Source organism: Toxorhynchites rutilus, chromosome 3 (assembly GCF_029784135.1).
Source record: "Toxorhynchites rutilus septentrionalis strain SRP chromosome 3, ASM2978413v1, whole genome shotgun sequence".
Classification (NCBI taxonomy): domain Eukaryota; kingdom Metazoa; phylum Arthropoda; class Insecta; order Diptera; family Culicidae; genus Toxorhynchites; species Toxorhynchites rutilus.
Genome location: NC_073746.1, coordinates 166692274 through 166717794, shown reverse-complemented (window position 1 = coordinate 166717794; position 25521 = coordinate 166692274). Strand labels below are relative to the sequence as shown.

The following is a 25521-nucleotide window of genomic DNA, read 5'->3' as shown; positions in this document are numbered from 1 at the left end:
TTGAAATTTAAAAGTTTGAGCAAAAAAATCGTTTTTCCCTAACGCAACTTTAAAAAAAAGCGCTATATCTCTTATTTCAAGAGATACAAAACAAACTTTGTTCCACAAAATTTCTCAAATAAACTGGGACTTCCACATTGTTGAACTATATTAACCTCTATAAAGATAAGAAAGTTAGAATTTTCATTTCATCGAAAAATTTGGTCACCCTATTTTTGAAAATATGAAAATGAGCGCTTTATCATTTGTCTAGAGAATAACTGTCGAACTCTGAATGCTAATTTCCACTCAAATGTACTTCCTGAACCGTGGAGGCGATCTGGCGTAGTGGTAACATCCATGCCTCTCACGCTAAAGGTCACGAGTTGAATTCTCACTCCCGACATTCTTCCAAAAATGGAAGTAAAAAGTGACGAACCAGCCAAATGAGTTGAAAATCACTATAATACAGATAAAAAAAAAAAAAAAAATACTTCCTGAACCATTGTGCACTAAACTACAATCACGAATGACTCTGCATGGGTTAAGGGACCTACTCTGGAAAGTAGAAATAAATCTTTTTTTTTGCATTTTTCGAGAGGCATCTTCAGAAATGTTGTGTGAATTATTCGATACTTTATCTCGTTGAAAAGTTACAGCAAAAACATTGGGGTCACCTCGAGGAAAGTCGCATTGCTGTACGAATCTTTAAATGCGTTTTTGGAACCATGTTTTTTTTTGCTGGTGGTACGCTTTCAAACAATAAAAAATACATCTTCAAATATACCTCAACCAATCACCAAAATTTCCCAATAATCAACTTTAGTTCCAACATACAATAAAAATCGCGAAAATCCGTTATTTTTCTACCTTCTAGAGTAGAGTCCCCCTAATAAGCAAATAACAATAAGCTGACAAAAGAGTAACTAGGTCGTTTGTGTACATAATAAGCTTACCGTTGTTGTAATCAAAGCTAATTGAAATACCTGAAAAAAAGGAAACATATTTTAATTAGTAAGCAATCAATAGTATTTCTCAACTTCTATATATAAAGACCTCGTGTCACGATGTTTGCCCGATGAAATACGTCATGAAATGCTGGATTGCACTGATATTCTTGAATTGCTCCGCACCGATATAGCGCTGCGTCATTTTTCTTCTCAATAGAACACAAGTTCTATTTTATCGATCACATTCGATTAATTTTATTGGTACTTAAATCATTCAAACACACTGTTTAATTTAACAATATTTAATAATCGGAATATTTACTGGAAAAAATATATATGGCAGAACAACCTTTACCGGGTCAGCCAGTGTATGAATAAAAATTGACTCTCGTGGCTGAACGGTTTGCGTCACACATATCATGCCAGGAGGTTCGATTCCCATTCTGGCAGGAGTTTTTTTTTTGTCAAGAAAAGTTCTTCCGCCTTGCATTGGTACGCGAGAATTCTCGAATTTGCCACTCAGGATATAATCAAATTGTGTTTTTTGGCACAGAGATCTCATGTAAGTAAAAGATTCAAAATGAGATATTTTGGTTTGTTGAAAAAAACAAGAAGTGGGTTATATTTGTGATATAACCGCATGGTGAACGTAGGACTACCGCTGGCTCTGTAATCATTTGTTTGAAATTTCATCTGAATGAATTATCAATGAATGAATGAACAATTATTTCTAATGATTGCTGAAAGTTTTCCTTGTTAGTGTGTGTGTGGATGAGTATGAGAATGAAATTATTATTAACATGAAATTCAACTATTTCGAACTTGTTGGGGGTACTGAAAAGAACCGTCGGGTTTGCGTGGTTTTACAAAAGCAACTAATGAAGTTTGATACATACGAGGGTCGTTCAAAAAATAAGTTTCAGTGCCTCAGAAAACGTAAAAAAATAAAGTTAGGACAAAAAAACAAGGTGTTTTCGTAATCTACGTTTTATTTTCTATTTTTCTACATAATCACCGTAACGTTCGAGGCATTTTTCATAGCGTGACACGCAGCGTTCCCAATATTCCAGTTTAAACTGGATTCTTCCAGTTGTTTTTCTCGATTCAGTCAAACAGCTAAACCGCAAATACTTCCATTTTTTTTAAATATTGTCCAGTTTTATCCTGTTTTTTATATGGTTGCATCATTTTACAAAGCGATTTACGATGTATAAAAATCATCCCTCTCTCACTCTTCTTATTCCTTGACCAATTTTGTTTGTTGATATTATTTTTCCGATCGATCCAAGGTGTATTTGCTATGCTGGCTATAAATTTTTATAAACATCAGACGTTATAGGTCCTCCAAATCATACTAAAGCTCAAAAGTTCGTAGGGTCAATGTGCTCTATTGACTTTAATTGATATGAGTGTAAAAAACCAAGTAAAATTCCTTCCGTTTACATTCGTTTACATCAATCGACCATTCAACGAAATGTAAATCCGAAAATTTCATGTGTCACAACATGACAGGAAAGATTATTTTTAGATAACCTGAAAAGGAAAATCAGTACAATTAATTGGACATGTTATATATTCTAGTATTTATCGCATGCATCTTCTCCAATCGAAATCCAATCGCAACGATGGAAAGTTAACTGTGGGAAATCTGCTAAAAATACTCCTCTAAAATCAATCATCCCGCCGATATATTATGTTATTCGTAGCTTATACACTTTATAGAACTCCATTCGTGACGGCGGAAAGTTATTATTGGGAAACCTGGAAAGATAACCGGAAAAAAATCTAGACCTAATCGGACCAGCGATATATCGAACTCCAATCTCGAAGGGGAGTGTTATCTTAACCTGAGAAGCCGAGAGAACTCCTCTAGAAACCCGAAGTCCCGCGTACGCTTTCTAGAAATTTCATCGTGACGAAGGAGAGTTATCTTTTGTTAACCTGAGAAAGTAACCGAGGGAATCCTCTAAAACCCATATTCCCGGCGATATGTTCCGTTATCAATCGCGCGTACTCTGTATCGAACTTCAATCGCGACAGAGGAGAGTTATCTTTCTTTCGCTATTTTATGAGCTACATACGCTTCGAAGGACTATTTCTTAAGAATTGGAATAAGTAAAAAAATGATTTTAGATAAATCAAAGCCGAAATTCTTAAAATAAAACGATTTCACAGGATACAGTTTTCTTCCAGTTTTTTTAGATCAATCTTCCAGTTTTTTGAAAAATATTATTGGCAACCCTGGTGGCACGAGTTTTTCTATTCCGAGCGCGAAGTGCGTAGCTTCCAACTTTTTGAAGTACGATGCAACTGCGTCACAAATTTCTTCAGTGTTATCGGATCGTTGACCGCCGAACGCCTGTTTCGCCATCGTACTATTGTGAAGTTTTGGACCGATTAAAAACCGCGATTAATAACAAAAGGCCTGGTTTATTGACGAAAGGAGTGTACCACATCCACGATAATGCACGGCCCCATTCTGCTCGCGTAACTCAAGAGCAATTGATAAAATTCAAATGGAATGTGTTCGAGCATCCTCCTTACTCTCTAGACCTCGCCCTTAGCGACTACAACTTCGGTGATGAAACAGGCGTTCGGCTGTCAACGATTCGATAACGCTGAAGAAATTTTTGACGCAGTTACATCGTACTTCAAAAAGGTGGACGCTACGCACTTCGCGCTCGGAATAGAAAACCTCGTGCCACGCTATGAAAAAAGCCTCGAACGTTACGGCGATTATGTAAAAAAAAAAAAAAAGAAAATAAAACGTAGATTACGAAAATCACCTTGTTTTTTGTCCTAACTTTATTTTTCCGCGATTTATGAGGAACTGAAACTTATTTTTTGAACGACCCTCGTAATTCTATTTTGTTCTCGTAAGAATAATACACAAGAGTTTTCATGACCACTCCACGCGGAAACAGAATGGAAACTGATGCTGTTGGATACCATTGCATCACGGGAACCGAATGCGCAAATCTTCCTTTGCTCGAGCGCATTTACAAGCGAGTAAAAGCGATCACTGCCTGTATGTATTCGCGATAACGATTTCTCCAGGTGCCTTGATTTTGCGTCCATGTTCGGGAACACATTCCGATCACCACAAAAGCAATCATCATCAATGAGCTAGATTGTTATGATTTCAATATGCTGTTTTCAAGCTATTTTTAAGCTATTAAAACGTTTTTTTGCACCAATAAGTGACAATCATATAACCCTTTGTCAAAAAATAAACAACCAATGTTCCTCAATATAATTTGATTAACAATTACATACGTAAGATTTTTTTCCTGCCCTTTTTTCGACAAAAACTAATATCCATAACACCATATCATAAACCCATACAACCATGTACTTCCCCGGGCCAGAATCCCTTTAATTGCTCACCGCAGCTTGCATAACCCGCTGCCAAACCAAACATTGTGTAACACCCTGCTCGACTAGATCCAAGAGCACAGGCTCATAGGTGATATTTTGTCTTCCGGCTGAGACCCACATCCAAGGGGCAGGTTAATGCCACCGTTTTGTAATTTGACGACGACGGTTATGCCAGGAAACGGGCTAACCATTTAAATAAACGACACATTCGTCAGACAAGCCAAAGCATCCGAGCATAATCTCTACACGTCATTCAGACAAAACACTTTCTTTTTCGTCTCGTTCGAGTGTGAATGCTGGTTCGCCGATGTTAGGCTTCTTCTGATGGGTTTAGTTGAAACAATGTATGGAATGAGGCAAAGATTTGGTGGACATATTTGTTTGTTTTCTTGTCGGGTAATTTGACATGCAAGAACTTGTTATGAAAATCAAAATGGTGTTCTAGCAACTGGACAGCAAAAATAAGGATATTCAAGTCTTAAGACAGAGCGGACGTAGCGTATGTCATAATTGTTCTGAGCTCAAATATTTGATTTAAATATATATGTATTTATACTAAATTCTAACAGATAGTTGTATAAAATTTTCCATTGCATTCAGCAACGGTATACGTCTATAGAATAAATCCAGTTCTCCTTCTTGTAATTATGAATTGAATTCCAGATCTGAGCAACGTGCTTTACGTTTTTCCCTCTGGCACTTATATGGTCGAGTAACTTACATTCACCACGACTCTCCACAGAACCGTCAGTCTTTGAACTTCTTCCTCCGGCGTGTACTTTACAGTACAAAAGGTCAAAATCTGGGCCCACTGGATCATCCCGAGCCATGATGAGTTCCACAAGTTCTTTCACGACCAACTGCCAGCCGGAGTGTTAATTAACGACTCCCCAGCGACAGGAGGTGTAAAATCTCCACGCGAAGGCGCACGAACCGCAAACGATTGGGAGGGATGCTGCAGGGCAAGGTGCGAAAAGAATTAACCCACGATGTTTACGTTCCCTGCTTCCCACCAGGATCAGCCCTCCGCAAGCCACCTTAGCGGGTGTGTGTACATGAAAATTTAATGACCATAAAACCGCACCTTCACCGCCCATTTTTGAACGCTGCCACAAAGGCTTTCTCGCGACTGGTTCGGATTCCCTGCCACGAACTCATTATCATTTATGGGTCTCCTAGGGGAGAAAGTACGAACGAAACGGTGTGTTGCATCGGCTTGTAAGCTGTCTTTGGCCTGATCCTTTGTAGTGGTGGACAATTTTTCATCGTTGGTTTTCGTTAACGTTAAACACAGGTTGACAAATTCTGATGGTTTGAGCTATTGGAAACCCGTTTTGAAAAATAACAAGATGAACAAGATCACCATTGTTTATCAGAATTGGAAAAAAAAAATGGTGTCCAACTGTAAAATCAATAATTTAATTTGGTCTTCAATTTGACCCATTTCTACAAGCAGGTCACATTCTGTGTCATGGAGATTATTGCCCTCGGAGCAATTTTTTCTTGGAAATCACATTTATTCTCGACGCCATACATTGGTACAGAAAATCTTTTTTCCCAGCTGCTCCATTGTATAGATGTTCTCGCCAGACGCAGCGCTAGCGGCGGATGTGATGGTGCATTATGATGGCGCGAAATCAGCATAAAAATACCACCAAAGAACATCCGCCAGGCTGCGTGTGTTCGGTTGGTTAGGCGGATGTCAATAAAAACTGCAGTGTTGGTTTCGAGAATTCCGAGAAGACCCGTTTTATACTCTGCACCATGCAGTGTATACTTTGGAGTATTCGTGCAGTTGCGTTCTCAACCCGTTTTTCTGTTCGCAAGTTCGTTTTTTTCTGTGTATACGATTTATTCTTTTTAATATGGAAATTCTCTACGCACAGAGAACGAGTTATGCGATGAGATGAAACTTGGCTGCTGAATCGGTTGCATCGTTTATGCAGAAGCATTTGTGCTTTTTGAATCCAGTTTAGTGTTCATCTTTGGCGGAATGATTTTCGAAAGTTATTATGTATTCAATTTCGTTATTTGTCATTCAGTTATCATTGGAGAAAGAATACAAATTAAGCATCCTCATAGTCAGTTTCCGATAATTTCAATAGACTCCACAATGTCCACCATTTGTGCGTAAAATTTGATAGGGGAAGTGCCCAAAACCTATACAACTTGTATGGGGGAAATTAATTAATTTAAAGAAAATTTAAAAATGTTATTTGAAAGGACCCAAAACACATTTTTGAGATAATACTCATTGGACAGAGGATACTTATATCCATCTTCAGCCAAATTCTCCTTGGCCGGAAAAGAATCTGAGAAAAGGTATGGGCCAAAATGTATATAAGTTGAAGGAGGCAAATTCATAAATTTAACGAAAATGGAAATAGAACTTTTTCACACTCGAAAATAAATTGAAGAAACAGAGTGCGAAGTCGAAGTTTTTATGTATGTTTTATGTATGTAGATGTAGTGGACAAAAATATCGAGAAGAAATGAGAAACCGATTTCTTTCTGTTTATTGAAAGATAGCAAATACAATTAACGTAATCAACTATCTTTCATTTGATTTCTATTACGTTGTTGTAGGTCTATTCAGTACTGAGATCTTATTGTATGAACGAAATATTTCGAATTCGTATTTGATAATAAATAGTTCACTAAATAATCATCGAAAACAATTTTGAAAACTCTAATAAATTCTATACACTCAGGGTTTGTTTACGCGAGGGATACAATATTGTTATAATTTGTCGCGGTACACCATAATAGATACACTTTGAGTATTTTCTCAAATTTTGATTTCCAAGCCTATTGAGAATGAGAAAAAAAACTCATTTTTTCACTATAGCTCTTATAGTGAACTATATAGGAGAACTATTGTATTATTATCTGAAAAAAGTCACACATATCTATACAAGGCGTAGGAACACATTTAAATACGAATTATAGTAGTACTGAATCTCTAAATCCTCAAAAAAAAAAATCCAATATTTAAAGATTTTTTAGTACTTTAATTTTTTAGGATTTTTTTTATTATATTTCTCGATATATCATAGTAAGATGCACTTTCAGTATTTTTTTCAATTTTTTATTTCGAAGCTATTGGCGTGCTAAAAATTGAAAGATACGTTAATTTCTCCCATACAACTTGGCCTATAACTTTTCTCAGACCTTTTTCAGATTAATAAAATTGTGGCTGGAAGATAGGTAAAATATTTCTGTATCGAATAACTTCGATAACTCTATTCGAACAACTTTTTTCTGATTTTCAAAATTCTGTATATTTTCTTATATTGACCCATGCTCACGTTTCAGTCTATAACTTTTCTCTGCCACGATCAAGAAAAAAATTAATTATGTGGAAAGATGAATGATTCAATTCTCTATCTAATGTGCATAATTTTTAAGGTTGTTACTTGTTGAGAAATAAAAAAATTCAAATGAAATAATTCATTATTCATTAAATCCAGCAAGACGTTGAATAGAAACTTGCACGCAACAAAAACTTTTATCCGCTAACTTCACATCAGGGATGCCAGGTTTGAAGACTTGTCTTCATTTTGAAGACATTTGACTTACTGTGAAGACATTTGATTTTGCGAAGGCATTTTAAAGACATTATGAAATATGTGAAGACATTTCAGTATGATAGCGTACGTGGGTTTTTGAAGGATATTATTTCCATGAAATTCTAACTGTTGGCTGAAAATATCGTTAAAAGAAGTAGGGGTTTGTTTTAGTGCCGTTCGCTTGCTTTTTCTTATCATTGTCACTTGTTTACTTTTGTTATTAATAATCAACGGAAACTTTTGTCTCTGGGTCATTCATTTGCTTTTTTCAAACTTTTCCAAGCCGAAAATCCATAAAAATATAGAATCAATTCAACAGCAAAGCGACTTTTGCTTCAAATTTTAAAACAGTCTGAATACATATAGTCTCTAGAAGACATTAGTTCATTTGCGCTCGAGAATTCGAATGATTGTGATATTGTATTTTCATTGTTTTGGGTCTATACTATTTCAATCAGAAAGTTCTCGATTTTGCGAACATTATAATAAGACAAGAATGTTATTGTTGATCATGTTGGGTAACTTATGTTTGGAGAGCCACGTGCAACGATTCGCTGATGCTGACCTTTATTTATTAATCCTTTTATTTTTGCAGGCTCAGTTACATAGGTTACAATGATACTGACCTTGATGTGAAAGATTTTGAAGACTCTCCGAAAAAGCCTTTTTGCATTGGTATCGATGCAGAACAAGTTGAAAAAGGATTGGATGCAGCTAGAAAGTTGACCTTCAAATCGATTTCTCGTGACTTCTATATCAAACTCATGAAACACTATGGTCTTGATAAACCTTCAAAATTTCGTCAAGCTACCAAACCTTAATGATTTGATGCGCCAATTTCCTCAATTCGTTGAAGTAGGTAATAGAAAAGGTTTGGATAATGAATTCAGGCGAATCAAGTCGAACTTATGGGGCAAAAATTGAGTGACTCAGATATAACTAGGTCCCAGCTGTTGGATGTCAAAAGCAGAGCTGCAATTTGTCACAGTCACTGCATATATTTGGGCTACTATGACGACCATTGCAACATTACCACCAAACGACGTGCAACAAAACAAAACAAAATCTTCACTCAATGTACTGGAAAAAAGGTAATGAAGATGGTCGAGTTTCGAGCGACATAGCATGCGCTGCCATAACTATTTCTCAAATAGTGACGTCAGTTGTTGTAATTGCTAACTGCATCCATGTAAAAATGCTATTTTCAGGAAGTAATTTATCAATTAAAAACGTACATTTTTGTAGAGCTCCCGCTGAATATGAGGCTAATGTAATAGCGTGAAGTGAATATCTCTCTGGACCTTTTGACCACATGAATAATCGAAATAAGCCACGATATAATTGTCATTTGTTAAAAAACAACCAGTTTAATGATTTCATGAGAATTTTGGCTCGAATTATCATGCAACCGTAGTTACTTTGAACATTGTTTTGTTTCTTCCATATACATTCCATATTGAATGCAAATAATTACGACACGATATTTGGCTTGCCAATACAGATACACTTCGCCTACTGCTCCACCTCTATATGTATCTCATTGTGTTTTGACCATCAAAGCATGTTGCAAGTCAGCGCACTATGATCGTCAAGACAAGAAATACCGTGTCACATGATGTAATGGAAAACTTTAAAGAGAACAAAGGATATAAATGACTCTAAACGGACTTTCAAATACGTTAATTTCGATATCGGGCAGAAATTTCAACGAAAAGAGAAATTTCTTCATTATTTCAGCATGTAGAGATTGTTCAAACTTTGGTCAAATATACAGGGTTTTGCATTTCGGGCTTCCGAAAGTATACAGCCCTGCGCTGACAACCGTTTGACATAGCTATCAACCAATGCGTCATATCGTTAGTTGAATGTCTGCCATTTTACAATATGGATCGTTTTAGCATCGCACAACGTGTTAATTTTGTTAAATTATACTATGAAAAAGATGAAAAACCGGCAAATGTTTTTCGAGCATTACGGACGGATTTTGGTCATCATGGACGGCCTACAGAGCACACAATCGCTAATGTAGTGCGTAAATTCGAAAAAAATGGATCCGTAGCGGATATTGTGAAACCTGTGCAGCATCATAATGTGCGTTCGGCTGAAAATATTGCTGCTGTTGCTGCCAGTGTGGAGGATGACCCGAATGTTTCGATTCCACGGCGTGCTCAGCAATTGGGCTTGTCAAACACATCATTGTGGCGAATTTTGCATTTGGACTTGCACCTACATCCATATAAAGTCCAACTGGTACAAAAATTAGAGCGTGGTGACCATGGAATGCGTCGGGCATACGTCGATTGGGTGAACGAACAACAACAGCAAAATGCTGAATTTTCGCATCAAATTTTCTTCTGCGATGAGGCACATTTCGAGCTCGGTGGCTTTGTGAACACCCTAAATTTCCGTATATGGGGCTCAGAAAATCCACACGTGATTGTTAAGAGGCCATTGCATCCGCCAAAAGCCACTGTTTGGTGCGCATTATGGTCTGGTGGAGTCATCGGGCCGTATTTCTTTGAAAATGAGGACGGCGAGACGATAACTGTGAATGGTGAGCGCTATGGCCGCATGTTAACCGATTTTTTTTGCAACAAATTGAAGATATGGATACGGATGACATGTGGTTTCAGCAGGACGGCGCCACGTGCCACACAACACGACCGAACATGGCCATATTGCGAACGAAATTTGAGGGACGCATAATTTCGCGTTTTGGTGATGCCAATTGGCTGTCCAGATCATGCGATTTGAACCCGCTAGACTTTTTTTTGTGCGAAAGACCGTGTCTATGCCAACTCTCGGCAAACTCTTGAACATTTGAAAGACAACATTCGTGAAGTTATGACCGAGATACCGCCCCATATGTGCCGAAAAGTCATCGAAAATTACCTGATCCGTATCAAGGTGTGCGAGGAAGCCCTAGGTGGACATTTGAATGATGTTGTATTTCACACATAATGGCATAAACCAAACTTTAATTTGAAATAAAAGTTTCATCGAAATTCGAATTCTAAGTGTGTTTTATTTCAATTTACTTTCGGAATTTAAAGTTGGAAAACCCTGTATATTCCATTGCCTAAATGGTTTGCATTCGCTCACACGTTATCGCGTGTTCGACATAGTATTTACTTCAGTAAATACAAGAAACAACAATCGGAATGTAAATCGAAGCTTTGCTCGATGAAAATAAAATGCAATCTGCGACAATCATCAATTCATTATGGATAATTTTACCGCCTACTTGATCGGTCAAAGCGTATTGACAAAGCTCAGTAACAGACAAATTGTTGCATCGTACTCTGTCAGCCATTTGACCGAGATTTTTGTTAGTAGGAAGTGACTAACATGCCTCGTCAGTTGTCAGTGACATTGATGGAAAAAATGCAGCCCTTGTCAAAACGCGTGATGAGAAATTTTGGTATCCATTACTAAGGTTGTTTGTAAGATATTTTTCGATGACATTCATCAGCGTGTGTTGAGCGAATATTTCCGCTTTACAATGCCAAGAAAACAAAATTCGGAAATCGGTTGACTCCCACAATTATGTGTAAAGGGAAAACTCAAAACTATGTATCGGCTCAAGAAGCGTCAAGAATAAAATTGAAGTTAAACTTTCCTATGAAACTTTCCTATGAGTTATTTTGTTGTATTGACACGACATAAACAACCCATAAATAAGAAAAATAAGTTCCAGGTTAACATAAACCTTTATTTTCATTTTTTTCTCTTAACTTTCGATATAGATTGTTACGCAGGTTTACAGATTTTTTCAGAATATTTTACAGAATTAAATGTGGCAACCCTGCTCATACTCCTTAGTGATATGATTTTGTTATCCCTATTTATCACGACTTATAACTCGGCGAATTTTCGAATCTTTAAAAAAAACAGAAAGAAATCGATTTTTTATTTCTTCCCGATATTTTTTTCCACTACATTACTACAGATCAACATATGTTCGTAGAATATTCCAAAACTTGAAAGCTTTAACCTTTAAAATGATGAACGCATCTCCATGCGTTGTTTTTACACGAAGTTACATTACTTCAAAAATCACAAAAATCACTGAGTGTATTTGCTTCAGAATGCATCCTCAGAACATGTACAACGAAAACTCGAACTTTGCACTGATGCGCAGAAACAATGCGATATGACCTTATACCTACTTCGCGCTCCTTTCGGAGTAGGGTATAAAAAAGTTTTCACTAGCGTTTGGGTTTGCGAGCAATCAACGGTATTTTTTAGATTGCTTAGATTGCCGGTAGATTGCCCAAGCAAGTCATTTTGACTGCGTTTCAATTTCAATTAGAATTTTTTGAAAAGTTGTGACTTGTGCTAAGGTTAACAGCATCGTTAGCAAGTTAGCATCGGAGTCGGTCTAGGATTGGAACGAATGCCAATCGATTGACGAGAGTACATGCGATTGGGAGCTTCTTTGTTTCGCACTGTGTACATTGTTTCTAGAAGATAATCTTAAAATTTTCGAACTTCCTTTTGAAAGATAGACAAGGGAATTGAATGAGATAATGTTGTAGTCCTACGTCAACAATATGGTCGTGTTTTGAGCATTACCTCATCCGGGGTAATATGTACAACCGTACAAGGTTTTGCAAAAAAAAAAAATCTGCCGAAATTCATAAATTAAATTAAGAAAAAATGGGTGGGTTATATCTATGTGATACTCTTCGTTACAAGTAAATTTAATGACAGTCCTTTCACGTTTGGTATGATGCCTAGGACAAAATATGTGAACGGAAGAATTATCAAACGATTATTTTATTTTGCATCTCCCTCTGAAGTTTGCATCTGTCAAGTGTACGTACTTCTCAAAACGCGAATTTGCCTGAAACTTCAAAGTTCATTCGCGTCTAGTGTCGGCACTATTTTCGCAGGTTCCTATGTTTAGAAGAACGTGTTAGGGAAACATATTTATTCTAGTCTGCACAAAGGCAAGCGCGTACAAAAGAACTCGCAGTTTGCATATATTTGTAAAGTCGAATTCCCCCAGAAATCTTGGTTTTGAAGTCTGTGTTGGGGAAACACATTTAAGTCGGAACAAACATACCCCCGACCTGCATGAATTTGCAATGCCAATTTCCCCAGACACCTTGGTTCGGAAGTATGTGTTGGGGAAACACATTTCAGTCGGAACAAAAATACCAGCAACTTGCATGAATTTGCAATGCCGATTTCCTCCAGGCACCTTGGTTTTGAAACCTCTGTTAGGGAACACATTTCGGTGAGAGCAAAAGTTCCCCCTACTTTCTTGTGTTTGAAATGCCGATTTCTCCAACGTTTTTGAAGTATGTGGTAGGGAACATTTTTCGGTGAGAACAAAAGTCCCCCTACTTTCATGTATTTGCAATGCCCATTTCCTCAAGGCTGCTTGGTTTTGGTGGCAGTGTTGGGAAAACCGTAAATCGAGCCAATCAAAACGAGGTAGTTAGGGCGTGTTGATAACGCTTAACTTTTTACAGTTATTCAATTGTTCATCTGATGTAAAATAACATTTTATTAATTGCGATAGAAGCGTAGAAATATTCCCTATCAATTGATGCAAACATCTTTCCGATCCAGTAAGAAATGTTCGAGTTATAAGCATTCGAAATCTTTCATTTTTTCATGCATGTTCAGTGTTTAGGTTTTCATTTTACCCCCCATATATTCCGGTTAGACGTAGTCCCACGTCAAAATGTCTCTCGAAAACTTATTTTGAGTATTGAAAATTCGAGGAAACCTTGAATAAATCTCACCGATAGAGAAAGCAAACGAATCTTCTCTTCCAATTATGAACGAGTAATTGGGCGAATACTGCTAAAGAGTTCCAAAACAAATATTCCGAAACTGACTGCCTAAGTAGCCGGCATCATCAGATGATCTGTAGCACATAGGCCTAATCCGAGAGTTACTGTTGTCCATAGAAAGCCCTCAATTAAAAGGTGAATGTGACGAAACGACTGTAATTTGCGAAGGCATGTGTTAATAAGAATAGGGAATTCTGGAACGAGAACATTCTCTTCGGGTCGATTGGAAGACAGTTTGTGTGGTGGATATCAGGTTCGGAACTTCTGGTTCTACGTTTAGTCCCAACGGTAAACCGCGAAGGCGGCAACCAGATGGAGTTCCATGGCTGTTTCTGGAACAGGAGCGATATAGTTCATCGATAAGACGGTTTTTGACGTAGGATTACGTCTTTCGGGAACATATTGGGGTACAAATTGAAAATCGAATATCGAGCACACCGTGAAAATTGTCCAATTTCAAACGCTTATTGCTCAGTCATTTCATGATGGATTGATGAAATTTTTGCGTCATTCGATTTCGGCAATCTATAACAATTTTTCGCATTGAAGAAAATAATATATGTCATGAAACTAACTATCGAACAATTGAAACATGTCAACCCCTATCCTAACGGAAATACCCACTTCTGATTGGTCGAAATTGACGACACATGCGGCAGATCCCTAACAGAGACATCAAAACCAAGCTGCCTGGGGGAAATCGGCATTGTAAATACATGAAAGTAGGGGGAGCTTTTGTTCCCACCGAAATGTGTTTCCTAACAGTTAATGTCTCTGTCATTCATTATCAAAGAGTTTAACGATGTAATTCTTCAAACATATTCAATATCAACAGATAGCCTAACGGAATCCTACGTCAACTATGCGGTCGTGTCTCGGACACAACCTTCCTGTGACTTTTTAACATCTTAAAAAGTAATCTTCAACCTTCAATCTAAATTGGATCTATCACATAGTTACTATTTTTAACAAACTAATAATCCGATGCACACCGCTCTCATCCTACGGGAGTGGCTTCTTTATTCGTATAATCACTGGATTTGAGCCGTATCGATCATCCGTTGTGGGAAATCAAATACATTTTGAAAAGAAAAAAGAATTCCAGAAACAATTAATGAATGAATAATTTATCGGCTCTTCAACTAAATCATTTTTTGATAACTATCTACAAATGATGTTGCTGCGCTGACAACGAACGTTCCATTTAACGGACGTTTTGCCAGCTGGAAAATATATACCAAATTATGAGGAAAGTAGCAACAAACGCTCATTCACATGAAGCACTACGCAAAAAAATCCAGTAGACCGATAGTTATTGTCTGCGATTGAACACGATTAGGACATATAGGTGATAGACATGGAAGTGAAAAAATACCCTTCGAAAACCCGGAACAATTCCGTTTTCCGCCTGGCCACCTCGTAGTTAGCAATAGGTCTGTGAAAATAGATGAGTTTCCCTAAATGCAATTAGATGCATCTGAATAAGTATATTTTTTTATACATGGTTTGGAAAAAAATTCAAATAAAAATATTACGAATATGTCGAATCGAAGGAATGCATACAACCCTGCTAGCAACATCTGAAATATAAACTGGACCATTTTAGCTTGCACCAAGATCCAGAATCTGACATTAGTGCTCGCTGTTGATCTCGAAAGTATATTGTTTGCGGGATGGACAGTGCATTGAACATTCTCGTTGCTTGTTCCTTGTTTTTACCTGATGGTCGACTCCCAAATGGCGACCATTTCTTCAAATCTCCCTGAAAGTCTGTTCGAGCTCAGCAATCACACTCTCTTTGATACATGGCTTCAGATCTTCTACAAGCTTCTGCTGAACGAAATTTTGCAGCAGCATTCATCGATATCATTGTGTTTCTTAAGTGGTTGAGCGATCGCTGATATGAGTATTCGGATTCCACGATTACATTAGAACCCCGATTATACGGGAAATTGTCTGGCAAAGTCACCGTGAATAACGAAAGTCGCGGATAACGCGATAATTTACTAAAAATGAGATGCGTTTCGCGATTCGTTCGGTGGAAATTATTTGAACCGGAATATCCTTGTTTAGTTTGCTTCTCTGTGCTCTATCAAGCGCAAATTTTCTATTCTTCATCAAACTATGATGCTGCTTCTTGAACGTCGAAGACGGTTTTAAATTAAGGGGGTATTCTAGTGAAGAAACACGAATTTCGGACGGTTTTTCGAGCTCCGTAAAAATGCAACAAAGAGTATTTTTGCGAGCCAATATATCATTATTTGTTCATATATCTTTTAATATTAAAAACAAAAAATGAACGTAGAAAATATATTCATAACTAGAATGGTTACAAGCTGATGAAGTGAGAGGGGCCCTTCTGGTTATCTGAAACGAAAAAATCGAACAGATTCTAATTCAGTAAAGATGCTGCTATCGCATCAACCTCGGACAAGTCAAAAACATCTTTTTTGATAAAATGGCGGCCGTTTTAAAAACAAAATGCGGTTTAAAACGTTTTTTTCTTACGTTTCCCGATTTTTTTTTAAATAGTAAAGTTTGAAAATATCATTTTTGAGAAGTTCATGCGATAGAGAGATACAAACAGATTGTATTCATATGAATTCGACATGAATCGGTTCAGTAGAACTTGATATATCGTGTACGCCAGTTTGAGAAAACTAGTTTCGAGAAAAACGCGTTTAAAGTTCTTTGTTATGGCCGTACCAGGCTAGATATCGCATCACTAAAATGGCTCTAACTCGGTGAATAATGGGATTTTCGATAAGTTCTTTGTAGGTTATATTCTTGAATGACTAAACTACAGAAATATAAAGGATTTTTTTTTTCAAATTGCTGGACTAGAATGCTGCCTTAAATAAGGTCTCTTATTACGCCGTAGATCATATTTTTTCGAAATAAAAAAATATCCTCAAAACTTTTATGTGATTCATCCACGATTTCTTTCAAGGGGTCGCTGAACATTTAATTGAAATCGTAGGTAAAGAATGTGTCACATCAAATTGCATCACGGAAAAAACGCTGTAGAAATTTAATTTTTAGGAATTATATCTTCAGCTTTCGCTTATAATCAGATAAGAGTGTATAGATCACGTTGGTCATGCTTCACTGTCAATTTTTCGTAAATTTGGAAAAATGTCGTCGAACGAAAAAGAGCGTCGTGAATTAATCCTGTGCACTCATTTCGAGAATCCGGAGTTGTCACATCGGGACATCGGTAAGATGCTGGGAATCGTCCAATCCACGGTCAGCAGAGTACTAAAACGATACTTCGAGAACCTAACCATCGACCGGAAGGTGAAGAAGGGCAAAAATGGATGCTCCGTCAGTGAAAAAGATCACAAGCGCGTAGTTAAGAAGTTTAGACGTGATCCGAGAAGTTCGGTCCGGGATGTCGCCAATAAGCTGAATTTGTCAAGTTCATTCATCCAGCGGACCAAGCAGCGGGAGGGCCTGCGTACATACAAGGTTCAGAAGGCTCCTAACCGCGACGAAAGGCAAAACATGGTGGGGAAGACGCGAGCCCGGAAGCTGTACACCGAAATGCTGACGAAGCCGCATTGCCTGGTAATGGACGACGGAACCTACGTCAAAGCGGACTTTCGTCAGCTGCCGGGCCTGTTGTTCTTCTCCGCATAGGACAAATTCAGCGTTCCGGAGGAGATTCGCAAGCAGAAACTATCCAAGTTTGCCAAAAAGTACATGGTGTGGCAAGTGATCTGCTCTTGCGGAAAGCGGAGCGCCCCCTTCGTGATGACCGGCACGGTAAACGGGCAGGTTTACCTTAAGGAGTGCCTACAGAAGCGCTTACTACCACTATTGAAGCAGCACGAGGGCCCGACCATCTTCTGGCCGGATCTCGCTTCATGCCACTATTCTGAGGACGTGTTGGAGTGGTACGAAGCCAACGGGGTCACCTTCGTGCCAAAGGAAATGAACCCGCCCAACGCGCCGGTGCTTCGCCCAATAGAGAAATATTGGGCGATTATGAAGCAAGTCCTCCGGAAGAACCCAAAAGTTGTCAAATCAGAGGTGGACTTCAAGAGAAAATGGATTTCTGTTAAAAAAAAAAACTACAAGCTGACGTTGTACAGAACCTTATGGACGGGGTAAAGAGGAAGGTGCGAGCATACGGGCTTGGGCTCGAAGTATGAATAAAAAGAAAATGCCAAAAGTTGTTTAATAGTTTTTATTTTACTGTCTAAAATTTTCAAAAGGATCGGTCTACTGGGCGAATTTCTACAGCGTTTTTTCCGTGATGCAATTTGATGTGACACACCCTTTAGTAGCAAAAATAGAACAGAATGTTAGAGGTTTGAATTAATTTTCCAATTGTTGTTGTCCAATTACATCGTGTTTAAATGGAAACATCACTGGCATCTCAGACCCTAAGGATTTTAATTAGATTAGCTATAATTATTTTGGATAGTCACAAAGCCACAGCAAAGCATTAAGGGTGTTCCTAATGTCGACCGAGATAAATAACTATCCACACCTGTGTCGTAAATCCACCTGCGGCAGAGGTGGGTGGAACTCAATTTCTTCTGTCCGCAACATAATGGGGCCCTAGTTTATTCTTACCAATAACCTCTGCTCTGGCGAAGTATTCCGACTGTTCTACTCAGAACATCTGGACCAGCAAAGTGCCAGTGGCCTTTCGTGGCTACGGTCGCTGCATTCCATTCCTGCTTGCGTCCAGGAAGGGACGTAATTGCTCCACTAACCATCCGAAAATAACTCCGGTAATCGTTCTAACGAGACCCAACAAAGCAGCAATGAGGGAAAACATGTGTGACTGTGGGCTCTCGTTAAGTTTTTCTTTTGCAGCCGGCTCAAGCATAAAAACCCGGCCCATATATCGCAAGTTATGGGTGGTTTAATTTCGCTGGGTAAATATTTTCGTTTTGGTTTCCCTTTACATTCCGTAGGAGTTATAGTACTGCTAGTCAGTGTGAAATTTGATCTCACAGTAGAAAAACATTGGAATTTAATTTTTCAATTTATTGTTCTAATCGCTGAGAAAGAGCATGCTTCACGCCATCGCCTCATTTGCTGGATGGGCAACATAGAAATATCAGTAATATGAATCTAAAAACGCTATTGACCGCTTCATAGCCTTTCTAGCCTTATCAGAGCAGCAATATTTGAGCTAATCCTTTGAAAATGAAAATTTAAATAATTAATCCGGTTAGCTTCTCTCGCACTCGCCCCCCATTTACTCGTTTCCCTTTTTCAATAAACTAATGAGAAAATTGTGCTTCGCGATGATGCGGCTTATAATTAATAGCTTCGGTAAGCACTGCCGCAACATTGTATATCCGGCGGTCAGTTTCAAATTATGAATTTCGTATTGGTGAGCGCTGGTGTAAACCTCTTTTTTATATTCAGCAGTTTTGAAAATAATTGCATACATTGCTGATGATGATATTACGCAGTGTAGGTTAGCTGAGGAAGTTCGTGAGTCTGTTAAACATGCAGTTAATGAAATAATCAAAGAGTTAAAGACTATCCATATACTGTATTGATTGATTATTCATGATTCGTGTTCATATGAATGGTGACAAATCAAGAATTGTTTATGAGGAAGCGCGAATGTAAATTTGCTCCATAAATCATCAATTCGTGATTTGAATTCATTTGGATCAGAAATGATCAATTTTGCACAGTATTTCGCCGATTTGCATATAATTACCACACTTGTATCGCTCTCGGGGGCACAGGTTAACACTCGCTTTCAACACATTGCTCACACAATGCAACATTTGTGCAGCGAATGGCATCGGTTACCTGTGCTACATGAGAATCGCAATGCGTGGGAAAAGTGCATCAGGCGCTGAACTCTGCACAAATGCAGTCCAGTGAACCGTTGAGGGCTGTGCTCACATTTCATCGCGATTCGGGTCAATACATGAGCGCACATAATTGCAACGTCCCGAGTTGGAATGGGTTTCTATTGACAAAGCCAAATATGATGAATTTCAAAAATAAAACTTTTTTTTAAACTAGGTATAGACGAATTTCATGCCAACAACTTAGGAGTTGGCAGCACAATCTCACATAGTAGTGAAACGTTGTTAAAAAAGCCAAAACTTGTTTCTTAATTTTTTACAAAAATTTCTAACTTGAAAACTATGATACCGACAAAATTATTGTCAAAGGATGAAATGTAGGAAATTGTTCAAATTTGAGCTTGAGCTTGGGTAGACTGTACAATTCGTAGTTGCTCTCCGCGATTGACCTGAACCAACCAAATTGCACAAGGAACACACAGAATGACGCTTGTGACTAGCAAATCATTCTCGTAGTGCAATTTTCGGCGATTCGAGCTTTAAATGGTCAATAACGACGCCGGCCACATCCTTACAGTCACCAGGGGAAGGGAAGGAATGTTAGTATGATATTCGCCACCCGAAGGCCAGAAGGGTCGCCTCTAAAGCGTGGTTCCCTAGCTAGTATCATGGAAGGGATAGTTGTTAGTGGGAAGAGGTAAGAATCAGGATTCACTGAGGTAAGTGATGTGATTATTTAAACGCGAACTATCGACCACTCCACGAAACGGAGATCTGAAAATGACGTGTTATTACACGCGACAGAAATTATCTTTAGGTATCCTGAGAAGGAAAATCTGTAAAATGAATTTGACCGACTATATAAAGGGTGTGTCACATCAAATTGCATCATGGAAAAAACGCTGTAGAAAATTATTTTTAGGAATTTTTAGGAATTATATCTTCAGCTTTCGCTCATAATCAGATAAGAGTGTATAGATCACGTTGGACATGCTTCACTGTCAATTTTTCGTACATTTGGAAAAATGTCGTCGAACGAAAAAGAGCGTCGTGAATTAATCCTGTGCACTCATTTCGAGAATCCGGAGTTGTCACATCGGGACATCGGTAAGATGCTGGGAATCGTCCAATTCATGGTCAGCAGAGTACTAAAACGATACTTCGAGAACCTAACCATCGACCGGAAGGTGAAGAACGGCAAAAATGGATGCTCCGTCAGTGAAAAAGATCACAAGCTCGTAGTTAAGCAGTTTAGACGTGATCCGAGAAGTTCGGTCCGGGATGTCGCCAATAAGCTGAATTTGTCAAGTTCATTCGTCCAGCGGACCAAGCAGCGGGAGGGCCTGCGTACATACAAGGTTCAGAAGGCTCCTAACCGCGACGAAAGGCAAAACATGGTGGGGAAGACGCGAGCCCGGAAGCTGTACACCGAAATGCTGACGAAGCCGCATTGCCTGGTAATGGACGACGAAACCTACGTCAAAGCGGACTTTTGTCAGCTGCCGGGCATGTTGTTCTTCTCCGCAGAGGACAAATTCAGCGTTCCGGAGGAGATTCGCAAGCAGAAACTATCCAAGTTTGCCAAAAAGTACATGGTGTGGCAAGCGATCTGCTCTTGCGGAAAGCGGAGCGCCCCCTTCGTGATGACCGGCACGGTAAACGGGCAGGTTTACCTTAAGGAGTGCCTAAAGAAGCGCTTACTACCACTATTGAAACAGCTCGAGGGCCCGACCATCTTCTAGCCGGATATCGCTTCGTGCCACTATTCAAAGGACGTGTTGGAGTGGTACGAAGCCAACGGGGTCACCTTCGTGCCAAAGGAAATGAACCCGCCCAACGCGCCGGAGCTTCGCCCAATAGAGAAATATTGGGCGATTATGAAGCAGGCCCTCCGGAAGAACCCAAACATTGTCAAATCGGAGGCGGACTTCAAGAGAAAATGGATTTCTGTTCAAAAAAAAAACTACAACCTGACGTTGTACAGAACCTTATGGACGGGGTAAAGAGGAAGGTGCGAGCATACGGGCTTGGGCTCGAAGTATGAATAAAAAGAAAATGCCAAAAGTTGTTTAATAGTTTTTATTTTACTGTCTAAAATTTTCAAAAGGATCGGTCTACTGGGCGAATTTCTACAGCGTTTTTTCCGTGATGCAATTTGATGTGACACACCCTTTATTCTAATATTTATTGCATATAATCCAACCGTATCGGTGGAGAATTATATTCGGGAAATCTGAAAAGGTAACCGAGAGAACTCCTCTACAATTAATCGATCCGATGATGTGTAATATATTACGATATATTCCGTTATTCATCGTGTGCACGCTTTATGGAACTCCAATCGGAGAATTATCTTTAAGGAACCTTGAAGGTAACCAAGAGAATTAATCTAGAAACTATCGTCCTCCATTATAATATAAATTAACACACTAAGGCGTCGCGCACAAGTTACGTAACGCTAAAAATCCGGATTTTGAACGCGAGAAGTAAAAAGCTACACAGAACTACACCGGTGCGACTGCCAGTGACCTTTCGCCCCACCCGACATCAACCATACTCAACGAATAAAATACCCTGGCTCCCCTCGTCAGACATCGAACAACCAGCTCACACGAAACATCCAGCACCACACACCACACACAAAGAATTAAAAACTATGCGATTTATGCTGTCGGAACATAAAATAAAATCTGTAGAAGTATGTATGTAAAACAACAAACACAGATAATGAATAAGCCGAAACAGAACACCTGAACATATTAGTACTATAATCAGGTAGAGATTTGAAATTTAAGTACAGTGATTGAAAAACCTAGAATATACATATCATTCAGAAATTTATAGTTTATAATCAAAATTATTCTAGAAAACGTTATCTTGAGCGAGGTACTATGAAATAACATTCAAAATTTGATTTAATTGATCTGAAAACTGTAATTTCGAAGGAATCAATCATTAAAACAAACAAGCAAGATTAGCAACCAAATCACTGGACTGTTAAAAAACCAACTTCTTTACGAAAAATTAAATAAAAAAGAGATAGAAATACATAAAACTGAATAGATTTGAACATCCCCACTTTTATCAATTTAACTCGTGAAATAGAGAGAAGTGAGGAATCTTCACATTCAACCTCTGAGCAGAGAGAAATTAGAGAAAACAGGAATACACCCTTACCTCGCTATACGGCCGATCTTTATACGGCATTTTGCTATAACGGCTCTCTTCAATTCAGGCACGTTTTCGATTTACGGCCTAAAATGTTTCGTTATAACGGCAAACAAATTTGAGGATTGATTCAAAATCACTTTTGTGCAGATGTGAAAAAATGTACAAAAAAATAATTGCACATAGGGTGAAGAGGTGTGTTTTTCATTCGCTTATTTGACTTCACAGTCAGAGCGTTCATGATGTAAAGAGGTCCTTTTTCATTTGTACGTTTGAATCTCTTTCCATGCTCTTCTTTCCTCTTCCCGAAAAACTTCCATACACTTTGCACATTTGATTACGCACACGACCATCATTACGCGGAAATTCTCACGATAGCGAAAGTCTACACTCTTGGGAGAGTGCATGGGAGAAGGACACGCACACTATTTCTTGCTTCGATGATTCCTTGCTGCATACACAGATCCACGTATGTGTAAAGAATAACGGAAATCGGAAATCTATTCAAAACTATTTCTTTCTACGTTCTTCCACTGTTTAATTATTGGCAATAGAACGGTTTTTCACGGTTCTGGAATGTATTCAACCAATATTCCGGACTGTACACAACTACGGAAGCGTTAAACAGTGTACGCATTATTCGAGGTGAAATGATTCTGCAACTAATTTGTAGCTGCAGTGAATCTCTCCGATCAAATTCGCTAAGACATCATGCATTTCATCACATATCACAATTTTTTTCGCAACATCACATAAATCCACAATCAAGATTAATTCAGACAGAAAGGCTTCTTGTGAGAACACGCTTGTTCTTGTCAAACAATATCTAGCGGCTTTAAATAACAGTATACACGGAGCAACTGAGAATGCGTCTGCATTCGATGACCGACCGACCGACTCTCCTGAAATGTAGGAAATTGTTGAAATTTTCACAAAAATATATCAATTTTTTTTGGAAAAACATTTCGCAGAAAAAAATTGATTTTTAAAATTGAAATTCATTTTTTCTCAAAAACGTATTTTTTTAAAATGCTCAAAAATATATATATATATGAACAGCCCTTACAATTTCCAACAAGTCGTCCATACATCGGAAGATGGGCACTTTTAAAGGAAAAAAGTTTTTCTAACAACAACTTTTTCATGTGTTCTTTGAAAAAAATACAACTAATTCTGAGTTATAAATAACGCCTCCATATTTATATTTGATACATTGAGGAATAAGAAATATGTAAATGAGATGAAGAGATGAGTTCAAGAGCTGGTTGTAATGAAAGCTTTTAATCCAACTTATTTGCAATAGCTACTGACGAATGGATTAGTCAAAGGTAGTCTTTAGACATGCTGTCCCTCCAAATTTGGTTTTTCGAGTTTTTTTTTGTATATCCAACTTCTTTTATTTGGGTCTAATTTTTGTTGACGCATATTTTGATCTTGCAGAATAGTGTGCGATAGCTCTCGTCATTTTGTGTTTTTTTTTCTGTCTCAAAATATATTTTTGAATCAATACACTTTTTCGCTCCAACGCGATCAAGTACTTATGTCCATTGTACAATGGTCCAGGAGATGCATTTAAGTGGAAATTAGCATTTAGAGCTCGATAGTTATTCTCTAGACAAAAACTGTCTTAGACAAAGTTGTTACGTATGATAGAGCACTCATTTTTATTTTATCAAAAATTGGATGACCAAAATTGTCGAAGAAATGAACATATAACTTCCTTATCTTTATAGATAGAGGTAAACACAGTTCGAAAAAAACTGTTTTTTTTCTCTTTTATATTTCAAATTCTACATGCAAACCGTCTTTGAACGACTTTTAGAGCTTACTAATACAAACATTTTGCAAAGCAGAACTTGTCAATATCTCAACTTCACTCAAAGTTATTGATATTCCTCCCTAAAAATTACTCTCTTTTCAAATGTTTGTCATTCTTTGTAGGGAAAATATAAACAAAGTTTATTGGTTGTGTGATTTTGTTGTGTGGTTAAGTTGTGTGATTTTCAAAACTATGTTATTTTTCGTGTTTGAGTAAATTAAAATTGAAATCATGAGTTTTTTGGTAAAAAACCATCAATAACTTTGAGCAGGATTAAGATATAGACAAGTTCTGCATCGCAAAATGTATTTTCAGAGTAACTATGAAAGAACGAGTGTTTTACACTAACTTTAATATTGAAAGTTCTACATCAAAGTTGTCATAAAAAATAATATAGTTTTGAAAATCGCATATTATATAGAGTAAAATTTGTTCTTTCAAATTCCGTCAACAAACATTTTTTATGTTTGTCCCAAAAGAATGAAATGAAAAGAGAGGGTTTTTGGGAAGAAATATCAATAACTTTGAGTGAAGTTGAGATATTGACAAGTTCTGCATAGCAAAATATTTGTATTAGTATGTTCTAAAAGTCTTTTGAAGACCGTTTGTATGTCAAATTCGAAATATAAAAGTTCTAACTTTCCAAAAACTTCTAAAAACAGTTTTTTTTCATGGTGACCCTAACGTAACTTAGAAAAAAGGCGCTTTATCGATTATTTAAAGAAATAGAAAAAAAATACTTTGTTCCACAAAGATGTCTCAAATAACTTGGACTACAACATTGTCGAACTATGTTTACCACTATCTATAAAGATAAGGAAATTACATTTTCATCGACAATGTTGGTCACCCTATGTTTGATAACATAAAAATGAGCACTCTATCATATGTAACAACCTCGTCGAAGACAGTTTTTGTCTAGAGAATAACTGTCGAGCTCTAAATGCTATTTTCCACTTAAATGCGTCTTCTGTACCATTGTGCATTGCCAGGAAGGTTCGCATTTTCTGATGTAGTGATTCCTTTACGATATTCTAAACACTTGAGGTGAAATGAAAAACC

At 37.8% G+C, this 25521-nt stretch overlaps 1 protein-coding gene across 3 annotated transcripts in view; it reads right to left on the bottom strand.

Moving 5' to 3' along the window:
* Positions 1-25521, bottom strand: part of LOC129779502 (uncharacterized) — a 247500-nt gene that overhangs the window by 68636 nt on the left and 153343 nt on the right. The window lies entirely within an intron of this gene.